Raw genomic sequence first — 19,213 nt, 5'->3', positions numbered from 1 at the left:
AATCAGTCCAAGTGGGGGTTGGGGGTGTCCGGATTCTGAGAGAAGCTGGCTTTCTGGGGTTTTAATCTTCACCTCAGGTGTTTACACCCTCTCCACTGCTCCTGGCTTACTGCCAAGATGGAGTATCCACACTGGGGTAAAAACCTTTTTAGCAGAAACGGCAGAGATTGTACCCCTCCCCCTCTGGTCTGAGCTGTGTGAGCTGCCTGTCTCGCTCTGGCTTGCCTGCCCTCAGTCTGCGCCCAGTCTGTTCGACCCTCCCCGGAGCAAACACAGACCTTTTCTGGCGACTTTCAAGGATGTCTTCTCTTGGTGATTATTTGTGGATTTCTTTCTGGGTCAAGCATTAAGTCTGAGGCTTGTCATGAAGTAAGTTCTGAGAGAAAATGAGGAGCTCAAGCAGCTGTCTGCCTCCACGCCGCCATCTTGGCCGGAAGTCCCAGCATGACTTAGAGTAAATAAGATACCAGAAAATACAGAATTAGTAATTTTAACTGTGAATGTGAATGAGATGAATTCTTCCATAAAATGGAAGTGGATGGCAGATTAAATTAAAAGCCAAAATCCTACAACATGATGTTTACAAGAAACACTTTTAAAACATAGTGATACATGCCGAGTGAAGATAAAGGAGTTAGAACAGAACCTATTATGCTTCAGGTAAAGTTAAAAAAAAAAAAAAAAACCAGGGGTAATAATCCTGACATCAGAGCAAGTAAAAGCAAAAATAGGTCTCATTAAAAGATATAAAGAAGGAAACTATATTTTACTAAAAGGTGTCATAGATAACAAAGCAATATCAATACTAAACACATGCACCAAATGGTATAGCATCCAAATTCCTTGAAGAGAAGTTAAGAAGAAATAGACAGCAAAACTATACTAGTGGGAAATCTCAACCTTGCTCTCTCAGAACTAGATAAATCAAATAACAAAATATATAAGAAAGAAGTTAAGGAGGTAAACAGAATGCTAGAAAAGTTAGGTATGATATATCTTTGGAGAAAAATGAATGGAGACAGAAAGGAGTTTATTTTTTTTTCAGCTGTTCATGGAACTTATACAAAAATTGACCATGTGTTATGGCATAAAAACTCAAAATCAAATGCAGAAAGACAGAAATAGTAAAGATTTTTTTTTTTTTTTTTTATATCATGATGCAATAAAAACCACATGTAATATAAGGCCAGGAGAAAATAGACCAGAAGGTAATTGGAAATTAAATAATCTAATCCTAAAGAATGAATGGGTGAAACAGCAACTCAGATACAATCAATAATTTCATGCAAGAGAATGACAATAATAAAACAATATACCAAAATTTGTGGGATGGAGCCAAATCAGTTATAAGGGGAAATTTTATATCTCTAGATGACTACTTGCATAAAACAGAGAAAGAAAAGATCAACAAATTGGGCTTACAACTAAAAAAGCTAAAAAAAAGAACAAATTAAAACCCCCAAAATTAAATGACAAATTTGAAATTCTGAAAATAAAAGGAGAGATTAATAATATTGAAAATAAGAAAACTATTGTATTAATAAATAAAACTAAGAGTTGGTTTTGTGAAAAACCAACAAAATAGATAAACCTTTAGTTAATTTGATTAGAAAAAGGAAAGAAGAAAATCAAATTGTTAATCTCAAAAATGAAAAGGGAGAATTTTCCACCAATTAAGAGGAAATTAGAGCAATAATTAGGAGTTACTTTGCCCAACTATATGCTGACAGATTTGATAATCTAAATGAAATGGAGGAATACCTACAAAAATATAGATCACCCAGGTTAACAGAAGAGGAAATAAATTATTTAAATAGTCCCGTTTTATAAAAAGAAATAGAAGAAACTATTAATCAAATCTCTAAGGAAAAAATCTCCAGGGCCAGATGGATTTACATGTGAATTCTACTCAATATTCAAAGAAGAATTAATTCCAATACTATATAAACTATTTGAAAAAATAGGGAATGAAGAACTCCTAACAAATTTTTTTCATGACACAGATTTGATGCTGATATCTAAACCAGGTAGGATAAAAAAGGTGGCCTAGCCATACCAGATCTAAAACTATATTGTAATGCAGTGGTCATCAAAACCATTTGATACTGGCTAAGAAATAGATTAGTTGATCCGTGGAAAAGGTTAGGTTCACAGGACAAAATAGTCAAAGACTATAGTAATCTGGTGTTTGACAAACCCAAAGACCCCAGCTTTTAGGGCAAGAATTTGCTATTTGACAAAAACTGCTGGGAAAATTGGAAACTAGTATGTCAGATACTATGCGTTGACCCACACATAATACCATATACCAAGATGAGGTCAAAATGGGTTCATGATCTAGATGTAAATAATGATATTATAAACAAATTAGAAGAACATAGGATAGTTTACTTCTCAGATCTGTGGAGGAAGAAAGAATTTGTGACCAAAGAAGAATTAGAGATCATTATTGATCACAAAAAAGATAAATTTGATTATAATAAGTCAAACATTTTTGTACAAACAAAACTAATGCAGACAAGATTAGAAAGGAAGTAACAAACTGAGAAACATTTTTACACCCAATGGATCTGATTAAGACCTCATTTCTAAAATAGACAATTGCCTCAAATGTATAAGAATTCAAGCTATTCTCCAATTGATAAATGGTCAAAGGATATGAACAATTTTCAGATGAAGAAACTGAAACTCTTTCTAGTCATATGAAAAGGTGCTCCAAATCACTATTGATCAGAGATGTGCAGATTAAAACAACTCTGAGATACCATTACATACCTGTCAGACTGGCTAAAAGGGAAGAATGTGTAACAGAAAGTTTTGTAAGGGTCAATGCAAAAAATTATCCATGTGTATGTTTTGTAAATAAAAAGTTTTAATAAAATTAAAAAAGAAAATATCACATCAGGAATTTCTTTCTGGACACTCAGACATCACATATCTTGATCTGTAGAAATTTAAATTCTCAAATATATCCATAATAATTCATCAATATGCAGGCCTCTGCTGATAGAACTCAGACATTCTTTTCAACTTATATTATTCTCACTTGTGTTTTTCCATAAATCCTCCACAGGGAATCTACCTAACATGATTCCACAGGGAATCTACCTAACATGAGAACCTCATCTCAGACTTTTGTCATTCAGTGGATGTCACTGAAGCATTTGGGCTTTCTAATTGTTAGCCCATACTCTTGATAAATGACTGCTCTTTACTTTTTCCAGCTTTCATATTTCTAATGACATATTTCTTAGATGAATGTCATCATTATTAATATGTTACTGTTTATTTATTCCTACTGGGCTATCCAACAAGAGGTGCTCAACAAAATACTTAAGGAATGATTGAATCTTGCTTATTCCCACTTATACTTTTTAAATGAAGTGGAGATTTGATATAATTATATAAGTAATGAAAGAAGAAAAAAAGAAAATCTCATCATTCTGACTAACTGAATATTTCCAGAAAACAAATATATTGGATTATATGTCTTTTTAGGGAATTTTTCCTTTTTGAAAAGGCTCATATGTAGAAGAATAATATTTTTATATTAACATGCCTTTTGTAATTAGTTAAATTTTATAACCAGTACAGCAAGGATTTTAACTTCCTCATTTTATCACACAGTTGTAAACATTCAGGGTGCATTCTAATACCCCATCTTATCAATGATATAGATAAGAAGTCAATGCTTCTCTTCTCAAATTTTCTTTTTCAATGAATGCCTTTTCAATTCTGAGCAAATTCAAAAGCCTTTAGTAGGAATTAAACACTTAATCAAAGAATAAATACCTAGAGAAAAAGCTTATTTCTCTTATAATAGCTTGTAATTTCATGCCTTATCCCTGTATGGTGTTTGAGGACTTACTCTTTTAAGGGATCTCTGGGAGAATTTTTTACAAAAAAAAAAAAAAAAAAAAAAAAAAAAAAGGCACCTATTTTGACTTAACTCATAGAATATCTAGAGGATTCTTGTTTAAAACAAAGCAACAAAAATGTGCTCTATTTCAGTCTTCCTGCATGTCTTGAAGACTCCTTGAAAGGATTTATTAATCATACTTGTAAGTATACTTTGTATACTTTCAATAATGAATTAACAAATGAAAGGGTCTTTTGTATAGAGATTCTCAATTTCTCTTCCATTTTGGGCACATGATTAGAAATGAAAATATACCTGCTCTGTCCATCTTCCATTAGCAGTTCTGCTTGATTTATACTCCATAGGACATCTTGCCTCCTCCATTTTAAGCTGATTATCTGAAATATCATCACTGTGCAGAGCGACTCAGTTTTTGATACTCAAAACTTTAAACCCTCTTTTAGTTGCCTCTTCCAACTGATTAGAGGGCTGGAGAGTAGATCAATAAACTCCTTCCAATGCTTTCCCTTATAGAGGCTCAAAACATTGCATGTTACTCTCCATTTTTCAACAGGACTTTTGCTTCCTTTCTATTCCACTCTACTACCTGACCCCAGTGTCAAGTACCCCTTGATACACACACACACATTACACATTACTTAGTTTCCATTTGTGTGTTTTCTTTCACCATTTGATTATGTTACTTAGAGCAGTAATTGTCTTTCCTTTTCTTCTTTGCCTCCCAACACGGTGCTAAGTACTAGAGATACATAAAGCAAATGTGACACATAGTAAGTATTTAATAAATATTTATTGGATTTAATTAAATATAACTGAACTTCTCATCTTTGAAAGTATGACAACATTTTAATCATTCCCTGATGGGGATTATTTTATCATTCTGAGCTCTGAGTACATACCTAAACTACATTCCTATTACTGTAGATTAACCCCATAAATGCCTCATATATCCTTTTTCCTCATGTGTACTTACATTTTGTAAAGCATTTAAAAGCTTCTGTAGTTATTTCATATTAATAGTAGATGGCCCTCCCTGTTCCTATCAATGACTTTGCATACTGTTGATCCCCTTGTTAAATCAGTTCCCATTTCATAAAAGAATGTGCATAATTTTAATAAGTTTTATAGAAAACACACTCATCAGGACTAATAGACAGAAGCAAAACCTTTTAATGAAATGTAATCCTAATATTCTTCCAACTGAATTATCTTGGATGAAAGGTTTCAAGATAATAAATGTGTTTGGGTACTTGCTAATTAATTCGACTACTATCAGAACAGCTCTCATTTTCATGATGCTAATGTCAGATATAATTTTGATGTGAAGTTATTGAAAAGGAAACTGTAGGTTTCTGTGTCTCTATAAATTTCAATTGAGATATCCTTTTTTAAGTGGCTAAAATCACATTTCTATGACTTTTCTGATGAGTTAAAGATCATAGATATATGAAGCAAATGTTTTACTTCAAAAAATATTTAACTATTTCCTATGTATACATAGAACCAGATATTAGAGCTAGAAGGCCATCTAGTGCTTCATTTTACAGATAAGAAAGTTGAGATCATCTATGTCAAATGGTTTTCCATTATCACATAAATACTAAGTGACAATGACAGAATGACTCAGGTCCTTTGTTTCAATTTCAGTGCTCTTTCCAATATGCTCTAATTGCCTTTCATAAAATCTTTAGGACACTGATATAAAGTAACAGGAAATGGATGATAACATAGGGAAAGGCTTAAACAAAACAGACAAATAGGAGAATCATAGGAAAGAATTGTCATTCTTCTATTGACATTTCAAAACATTCATATGCCCCTGATAAAATAAGACTGATTAATTATCTCCCCAAAGAAGGGAAAAAAATGTGTCTCTCCTTAGTGTCCCAAAGAGTATTTGATTTAATCCTCAAAGGCAAAGAGGAAAGGTCTAAAAGTCTTATAGTTTGTATTGTCATTATTGAGTAGATGAAGTTACTTATCCCTTTTGGAAAGTTAACCCTGGTGACAGTTGGAGAAATCTATTTTACTATCCCTACAACTCTAATCATGGAAAGGTTTTCAACTGCAGAGCAATTCATATGCTGATGATATTCTCCCTTATATCTCATTTTCATCTAAATCAGACAGCAGAATCACCCCACTCTTTCAAAGTCTGGCCAAGAAAGGTGCTGGGATATGTTAAGAGATGAGATAAGAGGATGAATTGGCTGAGCCTCACTTGAACTGAGGCAGCTGTTACATTAAGGGAAAAAAAAAAAAAAACACATTCAAATGAGGGGACCAGATTTCAACTTATTTTTCCTTTGTTCTTGCTCATTCTTTCTATAGCATTTAGCAGTACTTTGCACAAGCTTTATAACTAACTTACTAGTTTTATTTCTCTTGTCATTGCATTGCATAATTTCAATTTTTTTTTTGTCCTCCAGTTATTCCTTGATTATGAAGCAGGATGCATATTTAAACATATTTCTCTCTATCCACATTTGGCAGGATGCCTGTGTCACTGTGATGAGAGCTTCATGGTCACACTGTCTGTGTTTTGTCTTATTTTCTTACCCATAATGTCCTTTGAAAATTACCCAGGAGCTTAAACTAGAACAGAGAATAAGGAGTCTTTAGCTTATGAGACATAGTAAATTCAGCACAGCAGGATCTTCACTGGGTACTAGTACACTTTCAATTGCAAATGAGGCATTGAATGTAAGATAAAAGCAGCCATATAAATTATCTTCGGCTCTGAAACCCAGGAGGCTGGATCTAAAAGAAGGTAAGATCTTCTCAAGCAAGAATGGAAGGAAATTTGAGATCAGTATTCTCCTCCCAGATCCTTATACTCAAACTGGTCCAATTCATCAGCTGGATTATATTGGCAACTAAGGAGGAAGACAAATTAGTTTGAGTAGTTTGAAAAGATATTTGTGGGCTTAGACCTTTTGAAACTTTTGTTCAAGTAAAAGTTAAAGGTCTGCTTTTGCTCAAATTTCTTCCCCTTCCAATGCAACAGGACTTAAATCTGTAATTCTTCAGGGAAGTGAATTAAGGAGATTTACCAGGCAATAAATGTAATATTTTGTCAGTTATAATATTTTCTACTTGCTCTATTTGTTATTTAGTTTTATATGTGCTCTGACTTTGTTTTTTAATCAAAAATATTTTTAAAATAAAATAGAGAAGGCTGAATTTTTGACTCCAGCAATAAATGGTCACTTCTCCAAAAATGTAATTGTTTGCATGGGAAAAAAAAAAAAAAAAAAAAAAAAAAAATATATATATATATATATATATATGTCATAAATTTATCATATTTTCTAAAAAGTATCCTTTCTTCTGACTTTATTTTTTTTTTTTAACTATAAGATTCTAATCCAATCCCTTGGTTTAACAACTGAGGAAATTGAGGCAAAGGGAGATTGACTTGTCCAAGATCATACAGTTTATGTATACCTGCAGCAAGAATTGAAGCCAAGTCTTTTTGACTACAATTCTAGTGCTCTATCCACTATAGCATATTGCTTCTATCATCATTAATGCAATCTTCCATTTTGAAGTCTTAATGTTATATATGATACCTCATTCCCCCATTACCGTTCATATCCAATTTGTTACTAAATTCTGCCAATTCTACCTCTGAAATATTTTTCATAACCATACCTTCTCCTTCAATCCCATTTCAATTACCCCCATAGAGAACCTCATTACCACCCAGTTGAAGTACCAAAAATGCAATCTAACAGGTCTTCCAGAATCCAATCTCACTTTCTTCTCATTCATCTTTCATACTAGCACCAGATTAATCTTCCTCAAATATAGATGTAGGCATGACATCTCTATAATCAAAACCCCAAATCACTATCAATTGTCTATGGAATAAAATACAAATTCCTAGTCACTACTATTTCTTTCTGTCCTCCTTAGAGATATTTAAGCAAAAACTGGATGACCCTTTTTGTCAGATAGGTCTTTGTGATAATTCATTGTCATGTATGAGTTAATCTTGATGGATGTTGAGGTACCTTGAATTCTAAAGTTCTCTGGTTCTAGACTCTTGCATACTCAAAGAAAAAAATTTTAATTTCACTAAATCCTTTATCTTCAAGCTACATATCTTGGGATTGACATTAAAGAACATTAGCTACCAATATGCCAGGAAAGATCATGGAATTCAGAGTTATAGTACGTAGGTTTAAGTTCTACCTCAGCCACTTGCCAAAGTTTGGCAAAGTTTCTGAAGCTCTTAGACTTAAATTTCTTCATTGGTAAAATGAAGGGATTGAACCTTTGGTGAATGTATAGGTTCTTATAACCAAGGATTTGATTGAAAGGGCAATTGTTTGTTTTTTCCCATCAAAAAAGAGAAATTAATAATGATGAAACATTGACTGGAAACTTGGGAGTTAAGAAAAAGGTGTCCAGAGTAAATGTGAAACAAGTAGCAAGGAAGGATAGTGCTGTCTTGAAATTTTTCATGACCATTTATAGCCTTGTCTGGCTCACTGACCCACTTAATGATCTCCCTGAAAAGAAGTTGTTTACCTGGGTATATCTGTTTGCCACATTGTGGGATATGGTGACATTATTCTCTCTCCATTCTATTTCTTCTCTCACTCAGACAACAGGCATTAATACCCTCAGGAATTTCCTACTCTATTTAAATTTTATTTATTTTATATCTATAGTTTTACAAGGGTTTTTCCCTCTAGATAAAAATAAGTTGTTGTTGTTGTTATATGTTAACACCAGAAAGAAAAAGAGAAAGAGACTAAAAGATTAGTAGATAGTTCTACATGTAAATATAATTAAAATGTACATAAAATTATAAAAGAGAAGCAATCCCTAAACTCATAGAATGTATATTTTACTAGAGGAGACTATACTACACATAGGATAACAATAGTCAGGAAAAAATAATTACAAACTGGGAAGACATAGAAATAGTGAATGAAGCAACAGACAATTTGACTGACCCTCTCTTTCCAGAGAAAATGGTAATAGAATGTGGGAAGAAAGGGGGAAAGAGAGAATGTGCATATTGTGGCAGATGATATAACACTCAGACCCAGGAAGTGCAGAGTTTATTGCCTTAGCTCCTTCTCATGGCCATGGTATTCAATTTTAAAGATTAGGGCAGAAGCAGCAATAATACTTTCCAACTTTGAATCTAATGTACAAACCTAAATATCTTTCTTGTTTCACATAGCTCTGAAAATGTTTATTACAGTTTCTGGGCTTTGGCAATATTTGGTAAAGGGATGTTAGACATTTACCCTGTGTCCTAAGCTTGATATTTCTGTATTATAGCAAGAATGCTGAACTGTGATCTTTTCATATTTCATAAGCTAAAAAGATATTATAGTGTTTAAAAAAAAAGAAAGAAAGAAAGAAAGAAAACAAAAGAGTATTTGGGAGTCTTCCAAGAAAAAAAGGAGTTTATGGAACAGGCCCATTTTTTATATAGCAGGCTGTAGGTATTAATCTCTTAAAGAACCTATTCCAGCATTTCTCATTACATTTCTTCTCCACCACATAGAGATGATGATTTGAGGAAGGTTAAATTGTCTAACCAGCCCTGACCTGTACAGTTTCATCAGATCTTGCACTAGTACTGTCATCGGGGAATTTTCTCCAGCTAATTGGTTGTCCCCCATGTTTCCTATTTTATGTCTATGAATTACAGCCAACCTTGCATGATCCCCAGAGGAGAGACTATTCTTGACACTTACTCTATTATTGGGAGCCTTTTTAAAAAGGAGCAAAAGCTGTTTTATGTATTTTAAATCCAATGGACAAAAGTTGTCCCTTTTACAAACTAGCTAATGGACTTGCTCAAGAAAGCAGAAAGTCAGAAATGTAATGTTATTCAATAATTTTTCAATTATTACTTAATTATAATAACATTATTTTATTATGTTGGGGGAGTTTTAATAAGATTTACTGAGGATAGAAATGTGATGGCTTATAGTACATATACACATGGACCAGCTAGCTGAACATTATTCCTAAAATTAAAATTTTGTGGAAAAGGCATGGGACAAAGAAATCGGAGAACTGATTTCTAATGCCACTTCATATAGTAGTGAGCTTCTGTACATTGAGAAAAGCATTTCCCCTTTCTGGACCTCAGTTTTCTTCTTTGTAAAAAAGGGATATAGACTAGATTTTCTTTAGAACTTCTTTCAACTCTGAGATTCTTTCAATATTGATTAGCTAACTGTCTGATAACAGCCTAAAACATTTCTAAGAATATACTGCTGGATTCTGTTTCCAGTCTTATGTTATTTAACTTTGATTAATAATTAAGATGACATTACCAAGGGGTATTATCATCTAAATAACAGATGATAGTAAGCCGAAAGGGCTACCCAAATTCATTGTATGATAGAATCAAGATTTTAAGATTTTTTCATAAGTTAGAGATATTAGCTAAAGATAAGATATATTGGGACCAACTTGAACCAACTCACAGGAGCTGATGTTCAAATTTTCATTTTAAGCATTTATATCTTAGAAATATGTATATGTATAAATTGTTGCTTGATGTATTATTAATTGAGTTTTTGGACTTAAGAAAATGATGATAAAGTATTAAGAATGCATTTTAAACTCAAAGGTTTATATTTCATACATTTAGGGATGGATAGTTGGTTATTAAATATTTGCCATCACACCTCTAATGAAAATAACATGTAATTCAAATGGAATAATTGAAACTATCTGAACTCAGGTTCAAAACACAAGCTATCTAAGAGAAAATCAGGGGGATCTTTTTTAGCAGCAGTCCATATAAAAAATACCATGGTTGAAATTATAAATAAAAGAAAATTTAATAGAATCCTTTAACACATTTTAAAACAATGTGCTATTCAGTTGTATTGATAAAAATATAGCATTTAAAACAAGAAAGATAATAGAAGCACTATTCTATTCTGGTCAGAATATTGGTGTATCATAAGATTCAGTTATGGATGTGATTTTTTTATGAGACCTATTAGATTTATATAGTATGTCTCTTTTTAAAATAAATACTTTGAAACTGGAAGACTTCAGAGAGTGCGAGTATATCTATAAAGGATGCTATTGAGATGTCCTATGTTGAAAAAGAAGTTGAACTAAATTTCCTCTAAAAACACCTTTAATTTTTTGAGCCTATAATTTTATGAATCTAAGAGTTCAGAGTGAGGACAAAAAACTATTAAAATATTTCTCCAGCTTAATTTTCTTCAGATTAAATAAAAATGTAAGTTTCCACTTTAACTCACAATGTCAGTATTATTAACTTGACTGTCTTAGAACTGATTAAAATGTAACTATTGAATACTGATTTTTAAACCCCAAATCTAGCTTTTGTCTACATTGATTAGATTTCATCTGCCAATTTGTAGAATAATCACTTTTTTTGCTTGTATATTTTATGAACATATTGAACCATCCTTTGAAGAATGTTGAAGCTAGGAAGACTGTTTGCCTCTTAGAAAATGATCAACTCAATAATACTTCATTCTGTTAATGTTACTGCTTTGGTGCTAATCCATAGTGGTGCTAAAAAGTAAAACTATTTATAAATTTGTGCCTCTAATTTTTTGCAAACTAATGCTTCTCTGAATTCATGTCAATCATTTTTATGTTCCCAAGGATCTGTCTTTTTATCCATTTGGGAAAATCTTTCTAGTGACCACTTCTATAAGACAGGATCATAGATTTAGAACACGTAAAAGGGAGGGTCCTCAAAGACAATCTAATACAATTCTTGAATTTTACAGCTAAGTAAAATAAAGTCCAAAAATATTAAGTGATTTGCCCAAAATCATATGTATAGCAAGCATCAACAGTAGGATTTAAACCAGGTCCTCTGATTCCAGAGCCAGTTTTCCTTCTATTTATGTCATATTTACCAGAGACACATAGAGGGAAATGATAAGAGCTAAATCCTCCTGTTTCTATCTCCAAACCTTGTCACAAGGTCAAGTGGACTTTCCTATTTTCTTAAAGACTATTTATTAATTCAAAAATCCCATAAACACAGTTATTCCTAGAGGTCAATGAAACCATCTAGTTTCTTGAAGAGATTTTAAGAGTAATCTGCCCTTATAACACTTCACAGTGTAGCATATAAAGCAAGGTTATTGTTTTTACTTTTAGTTTTGTTTTAATCTGCTATCTTTTCTAAGATCTAATAAAATCAGTCTTAGAGATGAACTGGGCCTAGATAAAACTTGAAGAGTAATCATTACTCAAAGAAAATACTTACCCTTTCAGTGAATCACATAGTGCTATCAAATTCAAATGCTTTATTTTTCAAATAACTAATTTATTAATTCATTTCTTTAAAACAAATCCATTACTCCATCAGAATGAGATTCAATAAACAAAAGTGTTTCATCAGACTCTATACTCAAAGGCTTCGTTTAGAATCTCTTTTTAATTGGTCATAGTATGATTATGGAATAGTCTAACTGAAGGTACCGCCAAAAAGATTCAGTGTAAAACTGTGGCCGTTGAAGTTGTGTGTCAATATGTTGCTGGAAGGAAATACCAAACCAAAACTCTTTGATAGGGATTTCCATAAAACATAGTTGGTTACCTAGCAACTTCTTTCTGATGCAGAAAGAGAGAAAGTTTTTTGTTTTTCGTTTTTTGTTTTGTACTAAAGTCCACTTAAAAGCATCTAATTCCTGTGCACCAGCACATTAGATCAGCGTGCTTGGTGAAAAGGATTTTAACAGTCAGGAGATGTGACTGTGTTTAAGATTCTTCTTTCCAGTCACTAGTTCATTGTCAGCAGCAGCTACAGAGCAGCTTTATGTGCATTCAGAGACAGCCAGGAAATTAGTTCCACATGACTGAGTCAGCAGACGGTAGCATAGAGAACAACTATCATCCACTTCCTTAAACAATTGTTTATTTCTTGGAGCAAGCAATAACAATGTTAAATATCCCAATTCTAGAGAGAAGAGGGAAACCCTGGGAAATACATTAGTATTTGTGGAAAAATAAAATTACTTCCAAAGTAGTGTCCTATTACTTGCTAATTGCTGGTTGCTAATGCCAAGCCTGGGTTGAATATGTAAGGCTTTGCTTATTCCTTTCCTTTCCTCCTTCCTTCTTCATTTCCCTCTGTGTCTCTCTCTGCTTCTCTCTCTTTTTCTTTTATTTTGTCTCATACTTCATTTCTCCTTCTCTTCCTCTTCCTTTTTCTACTTCTTTTTATCTCTTCATTCTCTTTCCTCCTTTCTATTTTCTGTTTCTTTCCTCCTTTTTTGACTTTTTTTTTTCCATCTCTCTGTTTTTCATTCTTTCTCTCTGTCTGACTTGTCCTTTCTGTTTTATCTTGTTACAATGCAAAGCATTAGCTTATTTATTTTTTGTAAACCTCCTTTGGACTAAATGAAGCAGGGCAGTAAATTCTTTACAAAGTGAAATATAAGGAAATGAACATTTAAAACAGCCAAAAACCTAAATTAAAATTAAAGTGATCTTTGAATCAAGGAAAATGTACTGGAGTAAAGAGGGAGCTTAAAACACTTCAAACTTAAATTTTAGTTTATTGATTCCAAATTAAATTATATTTTTCACTTTTTTTCCCCTTATACTATTTTGTTTCCTCTTATTAGGCCTTAATTCACCATTCCCACTCCACATCTATCCTTATTTCCCTGAATACATTTTTGTCAGACTTTAGTGAATTTTTTTCTATCAAAAGGTAAATACATTATTTGAAACATCAGAGTGCACTTCTGCTTATATTTAAGATATTCTTCTTAATTAATCTTTGGGTGTTTAAAATTCTTATGTAAAACTTCCACAAAAGCTTTAAATTTGAGCTGCTGGTATTTCCCTCACCATGTACATACACACACACACACATACACACACACACACACACACACACACACACACACACACACACACACACTATTCTCAGACTGTAGCACAGGCTTGAGATTTAAAGAAAAAAGATATTTATCTGCCATGTTGAATCCCAAGCAATTTCTACTTTTAATTTTAAACATGTCAATGAAAAAAATCTAATGTAAAAGATATGAAAAATGGCCTCTGACATGTGAAAAAAAATACAAAATGCAGACTACGAACCAAGTATTCAGTATTACTTGAACCAACAAGTGGAATCCAAAATGCAAACTCAGAAAATGAAGAACATAGATCCCTAAGTAATTTTTAAGAGTTGTAACAAAATCAACTGAAAGCACCAAATCCAGATGTTACCCATTGCTCCAGAGTTTGTCTTATTCTCTTTTTTTTTTTTCCATTGCAATTTATAAAAATATGTTCTGAAAGAGTAGACTACAAGTTCATTGGGAGTTAGGAATATTTTATTCTTTGTCTCTATATCATTAGCATCTAACATAATGCCTGGCATCTAGTAGACACTTCATAAATACTTGTTGAAATGATTGATTCCTTCAAAGGCTTACTAAGAAATCCATCTCATTCATTTGATAAAACCACTTTTCCAGATTACCAGCTTAGGACAAATTTGAGTATGTGCTGTCCTTCATGATACCATATTTATATTTTAATAGTCTGCAATATTTAAAAAAAAAACAAAAAAAAAAAACCTTTGTTTTTGACACTTTCTTCTCTGTTATTCATAAGGCTTATTTGCAACAGACTATCTTTACTCTAGATAGCTCTATAAGTAATACTCCCCATCTTTTTCTTATATATTCTTCCATGCAGGAAACTTCAGAACCTCATGCTATAGAATGAGGGCTTTCTTGGTCAATCATTGGTGTTTTCTTGAATGTGAAAAAGATTGGGAGGGAAATGAGACATAACTGATACTTTCTAAAAAATTCAGTCTTCATTTATCTCATCAAACCACCTTTCTATGGAAGATATAGAACATCATTCTGCTCCTTTAATTTAGACCTGTGATGAAAGGATATACCAGCTTTGAAGTGGACCTTTTATAAGACCATAGCTCTTTTTTTTTTTTTTTTTTTTCCTGCTAGGGAAAAAAAATAATAATAATTTTGCCTGGGCAGTGAGATAGGGCTTTCCTTTAAAATAATAATATTCTAGAGGATCTTTTGCCCTAAATTCATCTTCCCTTGTCCCTTTCCCCACAATTCCATAAGTACCTCAGATTAGCTTTTACTCCTGCCCTGATATAAGTCTAAATGTACTTATAGTCAAAGACTAATATTTTCAATATTCATTCACAGACCCCTGATTGTTTTCCCTGACTCCTTTCTTGACTCTCCAGAACAAGTCACTAAATTGATAATTTAATATTTTTAACACATAAATTTGTGTTAAAAATAGCTCAAAGATCTATTCTCCCAGAATTCCATAATTATTAATGAAGGCTCTTGCTGGTATGGTTCCAGCTTTTCTTTCCAAGTGTATTTCATATAATTTGATTTCATGAATCTATATTCAACCTGAATGCATTGTTTTTTTTTTGTTTTTTGTTTTTTTCCTTCAAACCCTCCCTGCTATTCAAATTCAGTATTAGTGTAAGGGAATTATCATAATCCTGATAGTCACCCAGGCTTTCAAATTCATTGTCATCCTAGACTGACTAGTGTGACTCACATTCACTCCACATATTTAATTATGAAGTCTTATTATTTCTGCTTTCACAATACCTCTCTCATAATACTCTTTCTTTTTACTCACACAATCACTGTTCTGATGTAGATCCTTGTTCCTTCCTATTCAGACTACTGAAGCAAGCTTCCCATTAGTCTTACTGCCTTAAATCTATCCTGATGTCAATCCAGCCTCCATTCAACTCTCAAAGTAAACCTTCCTAAAGCACAAGATTGACTATGTTACTCATCTACTCAATAAACGCTAGTGGTTTCCTAGTGCATCTAGGATCACATATAAAATCAGCTGTTAAGCTTTTAAAGCTCCTCCCATTTTCTTTCCCAAATCTACCTTTCCATACTGCTTATATTTTACTCTACTCCATGAATTCTATGATTCATTGACATAACAGCACATCTTCTAAATCTAAGCCTTTTCAACAACTGTCTGTCATGTTTAGAAAATTTGTGCTCTTCACTTCTGCCTTCCCTGGCTTCTTCTAAGATTCAGCTCAAAACCCACCTTCTACGGAAGACTTCCTTCCAAAATACCTCACTATTAGTGTCTTCTTCATAGATAATTTTCTTACTTCATATTTTGATAATTTTTTTTCACTCTTTTATTACATTCATAGTCTTTAACATAGTAACCAGCATATAGTATACACTTAATAAATGTGTGTTGACTATCTGATTTCCAACAATGGACTATGTGGTATTTTCTGGAATTCACTCTCCAGATCTGCATTTCAGAATCCTTACCTTGATTCAATTCACAATCTAAGTGTCAATTCTCCATTATTATTCTTTTTACTGCTACTTTCTACTTCCCCAAGCTAATATATATATATATATATATATATATATATATACACACACACATGTATATATATATATATATATATATATATATATATATATATATATATATATACACACACACACATATATATATATATATATACACACACACACACACACATATATATATATATATATATATATATATATATATATATATATATATTTTTTTTTTTTTTTTTTTTTTGGTTAAAATTTAAAATATTTTTGGATAAGCCCAGAAGAATGTAAGTTCCTTGTAATCAAGAACTTTTTTTGTTGTTATCATTTCATCACTAGTGCTTAGTACAGAGTCTTACTTTTTTTGATTATCAGTATATGTCATTTCATTAATATAGGAGTCTCCAGGTTTCAGAATACCAGCAAGCAGGTGATGCAATGGATACAGTGACAAGCTTGGAATCAGGAAGATGAACTCACTTTTACTAGCTTTGTGATGCTGGGAAAGTCATTTATGCTCTGTTTGCATCAGTTTCCTCATTTGTAAAATGGGAATAATAATAATAATAATAGGACCTACTTTTTTGGATTGTTGTGAGATTGAGATAATAATTATAAAATGCATAGCCCAGTGAGTGGAACATAGTAAGCGTTATAAAAATGACAATTACTTCTGCAGTTATTATTATTAATTAATATTGCAACTATTTCACAGCTTCTAGTCTCAGAGTGTTATGACTCAGGTTAAGTAACTTGGATGAATTCTATAGTTAGTATATTCCAGAGAAAGGATTTGAATCTACATCTCCTGAACTCCAAGGTCTGTTCTCTGTCCACATATAATCTTGTGCATAATAGGAATAAAATAAATGATTAATGATTTGAATATCTATTAATTAATGTGACAATGTCAGGCATCATAGGAGGCTAGTAAAGAAGCTACTCTGGTCCCAGAACCAATTTTTGTGTCCTTCATATTACATCATAGGCACTATTGCCTACACAATGGATGAGTTCTGATGAAATCACTAGCTGCCATTTTTCAAACTCAGGGAACCTTATAAGATATTTATAGACTAGAAGGTGGAAGTATAATTCGATTCAACAATCTATTATTGCATACTTACAATGTGCCTATATATTGTGTAAGTCATAGAAGTGCTTGGCAACCTTTAGTGTACTATACAAATGTGAGTTATTGTTATCACCATCATTATAATTACCTTTACTAATAGAGATGTCTTTGGCATGGCTATTATTCTCAAGGAACCTACCGCCTTAAGAAAACTTAAAATCCAAGACTGTCTTTTTTATTCTTTTTTTTTTTTTTTTTTTTTTGGCTAAAGCAATTGGGATTAAGTGACTTGCCCAAGATCACATAGCTAGAACAAGTTAAGTGTTTGAGGCCAGATTTGAACTCAGATTCTCCTGACTTCAGGACTGGTGCTCTCTACCCACTGCACCATCTAGCTGCCCCCAAAGCTACCTATTATATAACTTATATGATGAAAAATCATTCAAAAATTAATTGTTAAAAATATTTAATAGAATAAAAACTGAACCAGTGAAAAGCAGATCTTTTCAGACTGATCAAATTTTATTTTATTATGATAGAAAAATAGACTTACTACTTCATAAGACTCAAAATAGTGATATATTAATTCTACAATTTTTTTTTTTCCCCCTACACTCTAAAGAATACTAACTGAATCCCACTTCAGACTATTTCCCATCTGATTTTCCAATTTTCATCTTCATGTTTTATTGATGCACATTTAAGCTGCATGTCTACTCTATGGCTGTGGTGATAGTGATGGTAGTGGTGTTGGTTCAGTTATGTCTGACTCTTAGTGACCCCATTTGGGGTTTCAGCAAAGATGTTGAAATAGCTTACCATTTCCTTCTCTAGCTCACTTTATAGATAAGGAAATAGAGACCAACAATGTTAAGTGACTTGCCCAAGTTCACACAGCTAATAAATATCTGACACCAAATTTGAACTCTGGTTTTCCTTACTTCAGACCTGGCATCCATTGCACCACCTACTTGCCTTAGAACTTTGTCCTTAAAGGTTTATCTTTACTCTAATTGCAGGCAGTGTGATAAGTTGGAGAGAGTATTGTCTCAAGGGTCTGAGTGATATGGAAGCTAGAATTCTAATCAGTCCATCTCTAACCTCCATTGTCAGAAACTCAAATCCATCTTCCTTGTTACATACTGATAGGCGAACTTTTGAGACTGTCTTGATTACATATATTTAGACAAATCTGTGACCTGATCACTTATATAAATTTTACCTGGCTTCTCTTTGATCCCTCTCTGACTTCTCCCTAGCTCTTTCCCAACTCCTAGTTCCTCCCTATCCTGCTTTTGCACCTCCTCTCCCCACAGACTTTAAAAGTCTCCCAACCCAGAAGAACATTGCTTAATCATTTATGATTCTGCCTTGTTTAGTCATATTTGGTTGATCCTGTGAGCTATTTAATGTAATAAATGGCAAATGTCTTTCCCATGGACAATGTATCATGTGATTTCTTCATGTCTCAAAACATTGTTTTAAATTACTACTTCATAAATGATTTCCCATTCTATTACTCTCTAGAAATCTAAAACTATGCCCTCATAATCTACTTCAAGAGGACATAATTTCAAATACTGACTACATATACCTGTCTTTTCCAGACTAGATATAGACTAGCCACTTATAAGGCTTTTCCTCAAAATCAACATGAAGTTGTTATAATTCCTTTAAATCTAGTTCCTTTTAAATCACTAGTTCTGTAAATTGTGGTATATGAATGTCATGGAATATTATTGTTCTGTAAGAAATGACCAGCAGGATGATTTCAGAAAGGCCTGGAGAGACTTACATGAACTGATGCTGAGTGAAATGAGCAGGACCAGGAGATGATTATACACTTCAACAACAATATTATATGTTGATCAATTCTGATGAACATGACTCTTCTTCAACAAT

The 19,213-nt window shown here is 32.6% G+C and overlaps 1 long non-coding RNA gene across 2 annotated transcripts in view; it reads right to left on the bottom strand.

The window, feature by feature from the left end:
* LOC141566253 (uncharacterized) overlaps positions 1 to 19,213 on the bottom strand; it is a 145,358-nt gene that overhangs the window by 115,622 nt on the left and 10,523 nt on the right. For both annotated transcript variants that reach the window (XR_012489258.1, XR_012489259.1), the window contains exon 3: positions 279 to 448. This is a non-coding gene — a long non-coding RNA (uncharacterized LOC141566253). The remainder of the gene's footprint in view (positions 1 to 278; positions 449 to 19,213) is intronic.

Source organism: Sminthopsis crassicaudata, chromosome 4 (assembly GCF_048593235.1).
Source record: "Sminthopsis crassicaudata isolate SCR6 chromosome 4, ASM4859323v1, whole genome shotgun sequence".
NCBI classification, from domain to species: domain Eukaryota; kingdom Metazoa; phylum Chordata; class Mammalia; order Dasyuromorphia; family Dasyuridae; genus Sminthopsis; species Sminthopsis crassicaudata.
The sequence above is the reverse complement of the archived record's forward strand: the minus strand, read 5'-3'. Positions and strand labels throughout refer to the sequence as shown.